Below are 12,500 nucleotides of genomic sequence, written 5' to 3'. Positions count from 1 at the left end.
TTTAAATTACTAGATTTGACCAATAAATAAAAAATAAATAGTAATTTAAGCACATTCCTCACATTCTTTCAACTTAAATAAAAAAATAACTCACAATTTCATGCATAACCATTTTAATTCAGCTCTAAATATCTTTCATTGCGTGTCTTTGCCGACCTCTTGTGGGAAATAAATAGTATAAGATGATATTTCATGACTCTAGATGGGCTTATATCTCTATATGGTGCAGATGAGCTGTTCCCTCTGGGTCCTAAAGTCAGTTTACTTCAGTATGCATTCAGATACACATGTAGACATTAAAAAATATTTCTTTTGGTAAAGTTTTAACATTTTTGTTTGATTTTTTAGCATTTTTAGGCTTTTATATGTGTACTGAAGCATTCCTCACATTTCATTCATTACTAACGCGGTCAACTGATGAAAAGGATTTGTTACTTTTTAACATTTCAACCACGAAACTCCTCGAATCCATTAATTTTTGTGTGTGTGTATTCGTGGTTCAAGTGCGACAAAAGTCCTGTGGTCTTGGACACCTCTGATGAACACTCAATTTTTTAAATGGTAAGGATGAGGGTTAAACTGGTTTCTAGGGTGTTGCTAGGCAGCCATGATGATGTTCTGAGTCCAGCACTACTAATAACAACGACAAACTAGATTCTGTAGATGTCTGAGAGTACATCTCCATTCATGCGGCTCTGTGCGATTGTTGCCCACATGCTGCATTCAGACCATATAAATAAATCTGCCATTCTTCGGCAGATGGAGATACTACGGCACGCTGACGTCACACACACACACACACACACACACACACACACACACCAGCTGCTCCCGCCTCATAATAAATGTGTTTCATTTTGGCTTGTGTAATAAAATAAGCATTAGCTAAACATGGTAAAGCTGCACCATTGATCTGAGCAATCAGGAGCCGATCACATGACGCTAATTTCACACTGAACACCTCACAGATTCACACCGCATCAGAACCGCATTTACCTTCATCACAGCGATTAAAACACACATTATTCCCAACAGTGTTGTTATTGCTGAGTAAAAATATGCAATTTTCATTAATTAAAATAAAGATGGAAACTTTATAATAAATGAGAGCATAAACTTAAAAAATTAATTAGAATTAAATAGATATTTAGAAATGTTACCTTGGCATTGATGTACTAAAGCTACTAAAAATGTAATTTTAAAAACTAATAAAAATTACAAGCCTGAACTAAAGTTAAAATTAAAAATATACGAATAAAAAGGAATTATAATAATAAAATACTACAATTGTATATAAATAATAGTAAAAGTATGCGCAGATGAAATCTCTTACACAGATTTATACACACAACTTTTGTCTCTTGAGTAAGTCAGATTTGGAAATGACACACACACACACACACACACACACACACACACACACACACACACACACACACACACACACACACACACACACACACACACACACTGAACTGTTCTTATTTCAAGTTAACAATATTACACCGAATACATTATCAGTGAAAGTCATTTTTAAGGTTCATGATAAGCATCCAAAATGAATGTGGTATGCCACAACTGCCAATACAGCCGTCATTATAGGAGACATATTATGTCACTTTTCACCAGTTGTAATATAAATCTCCCCAGAATGTGTGTGTGTGAAATTTTAGCTCAAAATACCAGATCATTTATTATATCTTGTCAAATTTTCCCCTTTTTGGATGTGAGCAAAAACCCGCAATTTGTGTGTGCGTCTCTTTAAATGTAAATGAGCTTTAGCTCCGCCTCCGTTCAGAAGAGGGCGGAGCTTCAGAAACTCCGGCAATAACAGAACGGGCCGATCTCACTCATCCAGAATCCCAGAGTAACCAGTAGCGAGTGCAGCTTTACGGAGAGACTCAGGAAGAGTTTCTGGATGTTAGTGGAGACAGTTCTGTAGTTGTTGTGGAGTTACACTGATCATCTCATCATCATGTTGAACTCTTACACACGTTGACACAGTTCCTGAGGTGTTTATAAGACAGCGCTGACATGTTCTGGTCAATAGTGTTCAGTCTGTGCTCGACCACAGAACAGTTTCATGCTTTGCTGGATCTTCTGCCATTCCCTTAGAACTGGTCTCTGTTGGTGCTTGAGGAACCAAACAGATTAAGGGCCGGGAATATTATAAACGTGCAGATTAAGGGCCGGGAATATTATAAACGTGCAGATTAAGGGCCGGGAATATTATAAACGTGCAGATTAAGGGCCGGGAATATTATAAACGTGCAGATTAAGGGCCGGGAATATTATAAACGTGCAGATTAAGGGCCGGGAATATTATAATAAGATCCTCTTCATACGTCAGAATCTCTGATTGCAGAGAAAGGCTCACCAGAACAAAGTTACCGGGTTTCACTTTTCATGTTTTCTGTTGTTATAAGCACCGGTTAGTACAGCACTTACACACGGAGAAAGTCAGATTTTCTTGATATGGCTCCTTTAAGATTAACAAACAGCCATAAAACTCTATTTAGTTTACTTCACTATTTTCATTAAAAACACTTGCGATTATTCAGATGTTTCCCTCTGCATTATAATGACAGTAAGTGGCGTTACGTCTTCTTCAGGTAACAGTGAGTTTGCTGTAACACACACTCGTCTCGTCTACAATCTGCACAGATAAAATCCCCCTAAAGGTCAGACATGCCGGTCATGCCGAGCAGAACAATCCTGAGGTCCATCTGAACGTGTTCGACATAATTACCCCACCTGCTCATCCCCCTCTCTCTCTCCCTCTCTCTCTCTCTCTCTCTCTCTCTCTCTCTCTCTCTCTCCCCCTCTCTCTCTCTCTCTCTCTCTCCCCTTCTCTCTCCCCCTCTCTCTCTCTCTCTCTCTCCCTCTCTCTCTCTGGTCCTAAATAACAACCCCTCCCGATCATCTTTAACCTCGGCATGTCTCACTGATGGCTGTCTTCACCCGTCTGTCTCTCTCTCTCTCTGCTACCTAAGCGTGCGCGGATCAGACGGCGGCTGCATAAATTACTCATCAACATTAGCATCAGGCGTTGTGTGGCACCAGTGCCAACTGCTCTCGGAGCGGCCATTAAAGGTCATGTTTTGATGCTGAATGCCACACAGACACCTTGGCTCCCGCGAGGAGTTCCCCAGGTGCACCAGAAAGGTTAGAAATTACCTTCCATCTCGCGGCTGCTGCCCAAGGAAATAATTAGAGGGGTTTTAGGAGCGCGAGGACGTGTGTGTCGGGGCTAATGGCCACAGCGAGAGCCGGACGAGCCCGAGTGATGACGGGATGCATGAGACACACACTCAAACACACTTACACACACACTCCTGTTACACCAGACGCTCTCATATCAGAGCAAAATCATTCAAATGTAGGGATGCACCGATATGAAAATTTTGGTTGATACCGAAAAACCGATAATTCTTTATATTTGAAAACCGATACCAGATATATTGTAACACTTTACAAGGTTCATTAGTTAACATTAGTTCATGTAATTACTAACATGACAATGAGCAATATATCTGTTACAGTATTTATTCATCTTTGTTAATGTTAGTTAATAAAAACACAGCTGTTCATTGTTAGTTCATTGTTAGTTCACAGTGCATTACGTAAGGGATAATGTGCACCCCGTAAAGATGTACTTAACTCCGGTCCCTGGTCAGGTGATGTCCACTTCGGTGGTCCAGGAACGCTATGGCTCAACCTGGCAGAGCGATCCCGTTTACTCAACTATCTCCCAGACTGGCCTCCTCGGCGGTGCGCTCGAGGACTTTGCCAAACGCCAGGTAAAGTGGCGCTCCGAGACGGGCGAGCCGGAGTCCTGAGATGGGCATGACAGGTCACTCCGGCCTGCCATCAAACCTTCACCCCGTGCTCCAACCTTTCCTTTCTACGGGCCGGTGTTCACCTAGATTGAGTTTCCAGGGATGTTGATGAAGAATAACAAATTTATTAAATGTTTAATTTAGGAAACTGCAAAAGTTAAGAGACTAAATGTTTAGATCAGCTGCAAAACTTCCAGCAAGAGAGTCCGGTCAGTCCTGTTTTCTGTATTTGTTAGATTACTGAAAACTGGCTCTTGGAGCTCCTGTTTCAGCAAGAGAATCCTGCCAGCCCTGTTCTCACGTTATGCTAACTGGGTCTAGGGCAGGTTCCAAAACCTGTAATACTTCATTTCTCATCATAATGTAAATCCTTGCCCCTAAATGTACATAAATTGAAAGTACACTGTTACAGTTCAGACGGTTTTGGACAACCTGCAGACACGCTCAATAAAGAATAACTTCAGCTTGAACGTGATTCCAACGTCTCCTGGTCTGCTTAGAAGAAGGAAAAAGTTTCCTACATTGTTGTCTCAACAGATGCCTCCGCCACGGGCTGGGGTGCCATGTGCAACGGACACGCTGCGTCGGGCCCCTGGTCGGCATGTCAGTTTCCTCGAGTTGCTAGCAGTACGTCTTGCTCTGCACCGCTTCAGGGTCCTGCTCAATGGTAAGCACGCACTGGACAACACTGCGACAGTAGCGTACATCAACCGCCAAGGTGGTCCGCGCTACCGCCGCATGTCCCAGCTCGCTCGCCATCTCCTCAGCCGCATCTGAGGTCGCTTCGTGCCATTCATATCCCAGGCGAGCTAAATCATGCAGCCGACGAGCTCTCACGACAGCGCTCTCGCCTCAGGAGTCGAGACTCATCCCCAGACGGGTCAGCTGATTTGGGAACGCTTCGGAGATGGACAGGTAGATCTGTGTGCCTCTCCAGACACTTCCCACTGCCCGGGGTTTTACTCCCTGACGGCGGGCACCCTCGGCACGGATGCTCTGGCACACTGGGCCTTCGCAAGTATGCCTTTCCCCCAGTGAGCCTTCTCGGAGGACGAGGAGCAGGTCCTCATGGTCGGCCAGACCTCGTTCCCCGGACTTGTACTCCTCGCGACAGCCCCTCAACAACAACAAAGGTTGGAACAAAGACTGTCTCCTTCCACCTTCAAGGTCTACGTGGCTGCCATTTCAGCTCAGCATGATTTGGTTGATTCTAAGCCACTAGGGAATCAGGACCTGGTCATCGGGTTGCTGCGAGGAGCTAGATTGATGCACTTTTATGATGGATTGATGCACTTTTATGATGGATAGATGCACTTTTATGATGGATAGATGCACTTTTATGATGGATAGATGCACTTTTATGATGGATAGATGCACTTTTATGATGGATTGAGGCACTTTTATGATGGATTGATGCACTTTTATGATGGATTGATGCACTTTTATGATGGATAAATGCACTTTTATGATGGATAGATGCACTTTTATGATGGATTGAGGCACTTTTATGATGGATTGATGCACTTTTATGATGGATAGATGCACTTTTATGATGGACAGATGCACTTTCATGATGGACAGATGCACTTTTATGATGGACAGATGCACTTTTATGATGGATAGATGCACTTTTATGATGGATTGATGCACTTTTATGATGGATTGATGCACTTTTATGATGGATAGATGCACTTTTATGATGGATTGATGCACTTTTATGATGGACAGATGCACTTTTATGATGGATAGATGCACTTTTATGATGGACAGATGCACTTTTATGATGGATTGATGCACTTTTATGATGGATTGATGCACTTTTATGATGGATTGATGCACTTGTATGATGGACAGATACACTTTTATGATGGATAGATGCACATTTATGATGGACAGATGCACTTTTATGATGGATTGATGCACTTTTATGATGGACAGATGCACTTTTATGATGGATTGAGCACTTTTATGATGGATTGATGCACTTTTATGATGGACAGATGCACTTTTATGATGGACTGATGAACATTTATTATGGACAGATGCAATTTTATGATGGACAGAGGCACTTTTATGATGGACAGATGCACTTTTATGATGGATAGATGAACTTTTATGATGGTTTGATGCACTTTTATGATGGATTGATGCACTTTTATGATGGACAGATGCACTTTTATGATGGATAGATGCACTTTTATGATGGATAGATGCACTTTTATGATGGACAGATGCACTTTTATGATGGATAGATGCACTTTTATGATGGATAGATGCACTTTTATGATGATAGATGCACTTTTATGATGGATTGATGCACTTTTATGATGGATTGATGCACTTTTATGATGGACAGATGCACTTTTATGATGGATATATGCACTTTTATGATGGATTGATGCACTTTTATGATGGATAGATGCACTTTTATGATGGATAGATGCACTTTTATGATGGATTGATGCATTTTTATGATGGATTGATTCACTTTTATGATGGACAGATGCACTTTTATGATGGATAGATGCACTTTTATGATGGATTGATGCACTTTTATGATGGATAGATGCACTTTTATGATGGATATATGCACTTTTATGATGGATTGATGCACTTTTATGATGGATTGATGCACTTTTATGATGGATAGATGCACTTTTATGATGGACAGATGCACTTTTATGATGGATAGATGCAATTTTATGATGGATTGATGCACTTTTATGATGGACAGATGCACTTTTATCATGGATTGATGCACTTTTATGATGGATAGATGCACTTTTATGATGGATAGATGCACTTTTATGATGGACAGATGCACTTTTATGATGGATAGATGCACTTTTATGATGGATAGATGCACTTTTATGATGGATTGATGCACTTTTATGATGGATTGATGAACTTATATGATGGACAGATGCACATTTATGATGGACAGATGCACTTTTATGATGGATTGATTCACTTTCATGATGAATAGATGCACTTTTATGATGGACAGATGTACTTTTATGATGGATATATGCACTTTTATGATGGATTGATGCACTTTTATGATGGATTGGTGCACTTTTATGATGGATAGATGCACTTTTATGATGGACAGATGCACTTTTATGATGGACAGATGCACTTTTATGATGGATAGATGCACTTTTATCATGGATAGATGCACTTTTATGATGGATTGATGCACTTTTATGATGGACAGATGCACTTTTATGATGGATAGATGCACTTTTATGATGGATAGATGCACTTTTATCATGGATAGGTGCACTTTTATGATGGATAGATGCACTTTTATGATGGATATATGCACTTTTATGATGGATAGATGCACTTTTATGATGGACAGATGCACTTTTATGATGGATTGATGCACTTTTATGATGGACAGATGCACTTTTATGATGGATAGATGCACTTTCATGATGGATATATGCACTTTTATGATGGATTGATGCACTTTTATGATGGATACATGCACTTTTATGGTGGATATATGTACTTTTATGATGGATTGATTCACTTTTATGATGAATAGATGCACTTTTATGATGGACAGATGCACTTTTATGATGGATAGATGCACTTTTATGATGGATTGATGCACTTTTATGATGGATTGATGCACTTTTATGATGGATAGATGCACTTTTATGATGGACAGATGTACTTTTATGATGGATAGATGCACATTTATGATGGACAAATGCACTTTTATGATGGATTGATGCACTTTTATGATGAACAGATGCACTTTTATGATGGACAGATGCACTTTTATGATGGATAGATGCACTTTTATGATGGATTGATGCACTTTTATGATGGACAGATGCACTTTTATGATGGACAGATGCACATTTATGATGGACAGATGCACTTTTATGATGGACAGATGCACTTTTATGATGGATAGATGCACTTTTATGATGGATTGATGCACTTTTATGATGGATTGATATACTTTTATGATGGACAGATGCACTTTTATGATGGATAGATGCACTTTTATGATGGATAGATGCACTTTTATGATGGACAGATGCACTTTTATGATGGATAGATGCACTTTTATGATGGACAGATGCACTTTTATGATGGATAGATGCACTTTTATGATGGATAGATGCACTTTTATGCACTTTTATGATGGATAGATGCACTTTTATGATGGATTGATGCACTTTTATGATAGATTGATGCACTTTTATGATGGATTGATGCACTTTTATGATGGACAGATGCACTTTTATGATGGATAGATGCACTTTTATGATGGATATATGCACTTTTATGATGGATTGATGCACTTTTATGATGGATAGAAGCACTTTTATGATGGATATATGCACTTTTATGATGGATTGATGCACTTTTATGATGGATATATGCACTTTTATGATGGACAGATGCACTTTTATGATGGATATATGCACTTTTATAATGGATTGATGCACTTTTATGATGGATATATGCACTTTTATGATGGATTGATGCGCTTTTATGATGGATTGATTCACTTTTATGATGAATAGATGCACTTTTATGATGAACAGATGCACTTTTATGATGGACAGATGCACTTTTATGATGGATAGATGCACTTTTATGATGTATATATGCACTTTTATGATGGATTGATGCACTTTTATGATGGATTGATGCACTTTTATGATGGATTGATGCACTTTTATGATGGACAGATGCACTTTTATGATGGATAGATGCACTTTTATGATGGACAGATGCACTTTTATGATGGATAGATGCACTTTTATCATGGATAGATGCACTTTTATGATGGATAGATGCACATTTATGATGTATTGATGCACTTTTATGATGGATAGATGCACTTTTATGATGGACAGATGCACTTTTATGATGGATTGATGCACTTTGATGGACTTCAAAACATAAACTGCCATTCACTGCCATTATAAAGCTTGGAAGAGCCAGGACATTTTGTGATAACTCAGATTGTGTTCGTCTGAAAGCAGAATGTCATATACACTAGGATGGCTTGAGGGCGAGTAAATCATGGGCTAATTTTCATTTGTGGGTGAACTCTCCCTTTAATGTTAGAAAAGATTGTATTTCAGAGAAATGCTGTTCTCTTGAACTTTCTATGCATCAAAGAATCCTGCAATAAAAATGTAAATAACCGTTTTCAACACTGATAATAATCATAAATGTGTCTTGAGCATCAAATCATCATATTATACTGATTTCTGAAGGATCATGAAAATTCAGCTTTGATCACAGGAATAAATTACACTTTACTATATATTCACATAAATCTGCTGATTTACATTATAATAATATTTCACTGTTTTACTGTATTTTTTTATCAAATAAATGCAGCCTTGGTGAGCAGAAGAGACTTCTTTTAAAAACATTACAAATCTTACCGATCACAAACTTTGACTGGTAGTGTACATGTAAGTCAGTGTTTCACAAGCTTCACAGATGTCCACTGGAAGTGCCTTACTGTAAACTAGTTAATGTTTCCTGATAGAATGCTGTTGATAAAGCTAAAGCCCTAGAGGAGCCGGAGCGCTTCTTTAATTGGGAGAGAAACACACATAATGCAGCTTATTTGTCATCCAGCGGGAAGCGAAGACACACTGATGTATTCCAGGGCGGAAAATGTCAGAAATCCTGACACGGTTCCACATGGCCTAACTAAAGGTCCCGCTCTCTCTCTCTCTCTCTCTCTCTCACACACTCTCTCACACACTCTCTCTCTCTCTCATGTATTAGGTCTAGGATCTCAGTTGAGTTTAAGTTATATAAAGGGATGCAGGACTTGCAGATGTGGGTTAGGGTTAGATAATGATTTGATAATGGATTTTTCCTACTGATTTAATACAAGTATGGTTTAAATTTTTTTAAAGTTTGTCCATGTTTTGAAATTATCTGATTTGACAGTGTTTTGTTTTTTGATTAGGTATTTGATAGGAATTGAATGTGTATATTTTTGTACTCCCTTAGGAACTGAAAAAAAAAAAAAAAAAAAAAGTATTCTCTCTCTCTCTCTTAAAAAAAAAATGCTTTATTGGCATGACCGTAATGAATTAATACAATATAGAATAATGGTAAAAACATCAAAATAATAAAATATTATAAATTTAAATAAACAGTGTAACAAATTAGAACACGTGTGAACATTTGATAGTTTTTTAGTGTTTTAACATATATATTTACACACACACAATCACTCCCCCTCCCTCTCTCTCTCTCTCTCTCTCTCGGAAAAGCATGAGTCATTTCCCTGAGAGCGCGCGCATCCTCCGCGAGACAGCCGCATGTCAGAGGTTGAAGCAGGTGCGCGCACACACACACACACACACACATGCTCCCTAAGGTGCTAAGTGTTAGGAGAAGACGACACAGAAACAATGGCTCTAAAATAGCATTGGCAGTCAGCGCTAAACACACACACACACACACACACACACACACCCCGTAAAGATGTACTTAACTCCGCGCGCCGGGGATTGTGCCATTTATATTAGCAGCGCCCCATCCTGCTCGCTAATGGCAGGGTTATTAACATAACAAACTTAAACGCTGGATGTAAATAATACGGTTTCAGGATGCGCGCGCTCAGCTGACAGTATTTAGGCACGAGCTCAACATCTGTTTATGAACACTGGCTCTAATGATATCACTCGTGTCATTAAGGGTGGCGCGCGCGCAGGTGCACGAGAGAGAGAGCAAAACGCCAGGCGCACAAACCCATCATTAGCACAATTTCCCCCGCGCACAGATCGGCAGGCCTGTGATTTGAATCTGCGGATCACCTGTAATAGTAGTTTTTATCGCGCATCTGATTCCATACATTTAGCGGGTAAACGGCCTGAAAGCGCGTTTGTGTCGCCAGCTGCAGCCGGATCTCTTCTCCAGCGCTGATGCTGATGGGTTTCAGACTTGCAGAGACACAGAAACCCTGCCTATCATACTCTCCGCTTCCTCGAAACGCTCGTAATTACGCTAATTATTGATTTTTCTGCGCGGAACAATGCGAAGGAACCCCGGCTTCGGCGCGCGCGGGTTCGGCGCGCAGGTTTTACGCAGGCGTAATTAACAGGGCGTGTCTTTATGATGTTCATCTTTCTCTGGGATGCAAACAAATTAAACTATTTTGACAATATGGCAAGATTCCTCCAAGACTGGACACATGAGTGAATCCCTGGAACACAAAGCTGCAGTCATCTGATCAAAAATACAGTTAAACAGTGAAATATTATAATAATGTAAATCTGCTGTTGTCTATGTGAATATACTCCAGTGTTCAGTGTCACATGATCCTTCAGAGATCAGTATAATATGATGATCTGATGATCAAGAAACATTTATGATTATTATTATTAATGTTGAAAACAGTTGTGCCGCTTCAGTCATTTTATTTTTAAAGGAGTAGTTCACTTCAGAATTAAAATCTCCTGATAATTTACGGTCCGCCACGTCATCCAAGATGTTCTTTCTTTCTTCAGTTGAAAAGCCAAACCATTTGTTATTTCATAAAAAAAAATATATATTACATACTTTTTCGTAATGCGTGAAGTGTTGGACGTGCAAGACCAGCATTAGTGATTATAAAGTATTTAAATGTGTATTTAGTTATAAAATGTCGGCTGGTGTGTCTAGATGAGACTCTTATTCCTCGGCTGGATCGTGAGAGACTTTGAAGCTGAGACTCACATCTGGACCTTCGACCCGCTGGACCATTGAAGACACTATATGGAGAACATCTGGAGTGTGTTCCTCACACACCTGCATTTCTGTTCCACTGAAGAGAGAAAGACGTGAACATGAGGATGACGAGGCGGAGAGTAAACTATCAGGAGATGTTAAAGGATTAGTTCACTTTAAAAAAACTTTTGCTGATAGTTTCCTCGCCCCGATGTCCTCAAGATGTCCATGTCTTCTTTCTTCAGTGGAAAAGAAATGAAGGTTTTTGATGAACACATTTCTCCATATAATGGACGTCAATGGGCCCCAAACGGGTCAAGGTCCAGATGACAGTGTCAGCGCCGCTTCAACGGGCTTTAAACGACACCAGACGATGAATACGGGTCTTATCTAGCGAAACCATCGGCATTTCACAAATAAATAATAAAGTTTAAGTTTTATAAGCACAAGCGCTCGCCTTGCTCTGTTCTGTGATGCGCGTTCGTGACGTCACGTGATACGCAGTTACGCTGTAAAGGTCACGCTTGACGAGTCAGTGTTTACAGATGTGCGGAAGGAGGACCATACACACATATTCAAATGTCTTTGTGTCAGTTTTATCGTTTAAAATGCCCATCTCGTGTGTGTGTCCTGGTGTTGGAATATTAAAAAGCCTAAAAGAACATTTTCGTCAGAACAGAAGCGTGACCTTTACAGCGTAACTGCGTATCACGTGACGTCACGAACGCGCATCACAGAACAGAGCAAGGCGAGCGCTTGTGCTTATAAAACTTAAACTTGTTTATTTATTTGTGAAATGACGATGGTTTCGCTAGATAAGACCCGTATTCATCGTCTGGTGTCGTTTAAAGCCCGTTGAAGCGGCGCTGACACTGTCATCTGGACCTTGACCCGTTTGGGGCCCATTGACGTCCATTATATGGAGAAATGTGTTCATCAAAAACCTTC

This window comes from Phoxinus phoxinus (genome assembly GCF_949152265.1).
Source record: "Phoxinus phoxinus genome assembly, chromosome: 11".
Classification (NCBI taxonomy): Eukaryota; Metazoa; Chordata; class Actinopteri; order Cypriniformes; family Leuciscidae; genus Phoxinus; species Phoxinus phoxinus.
This window is presented reverse-complemented; position numbering follows the sequence as displayed.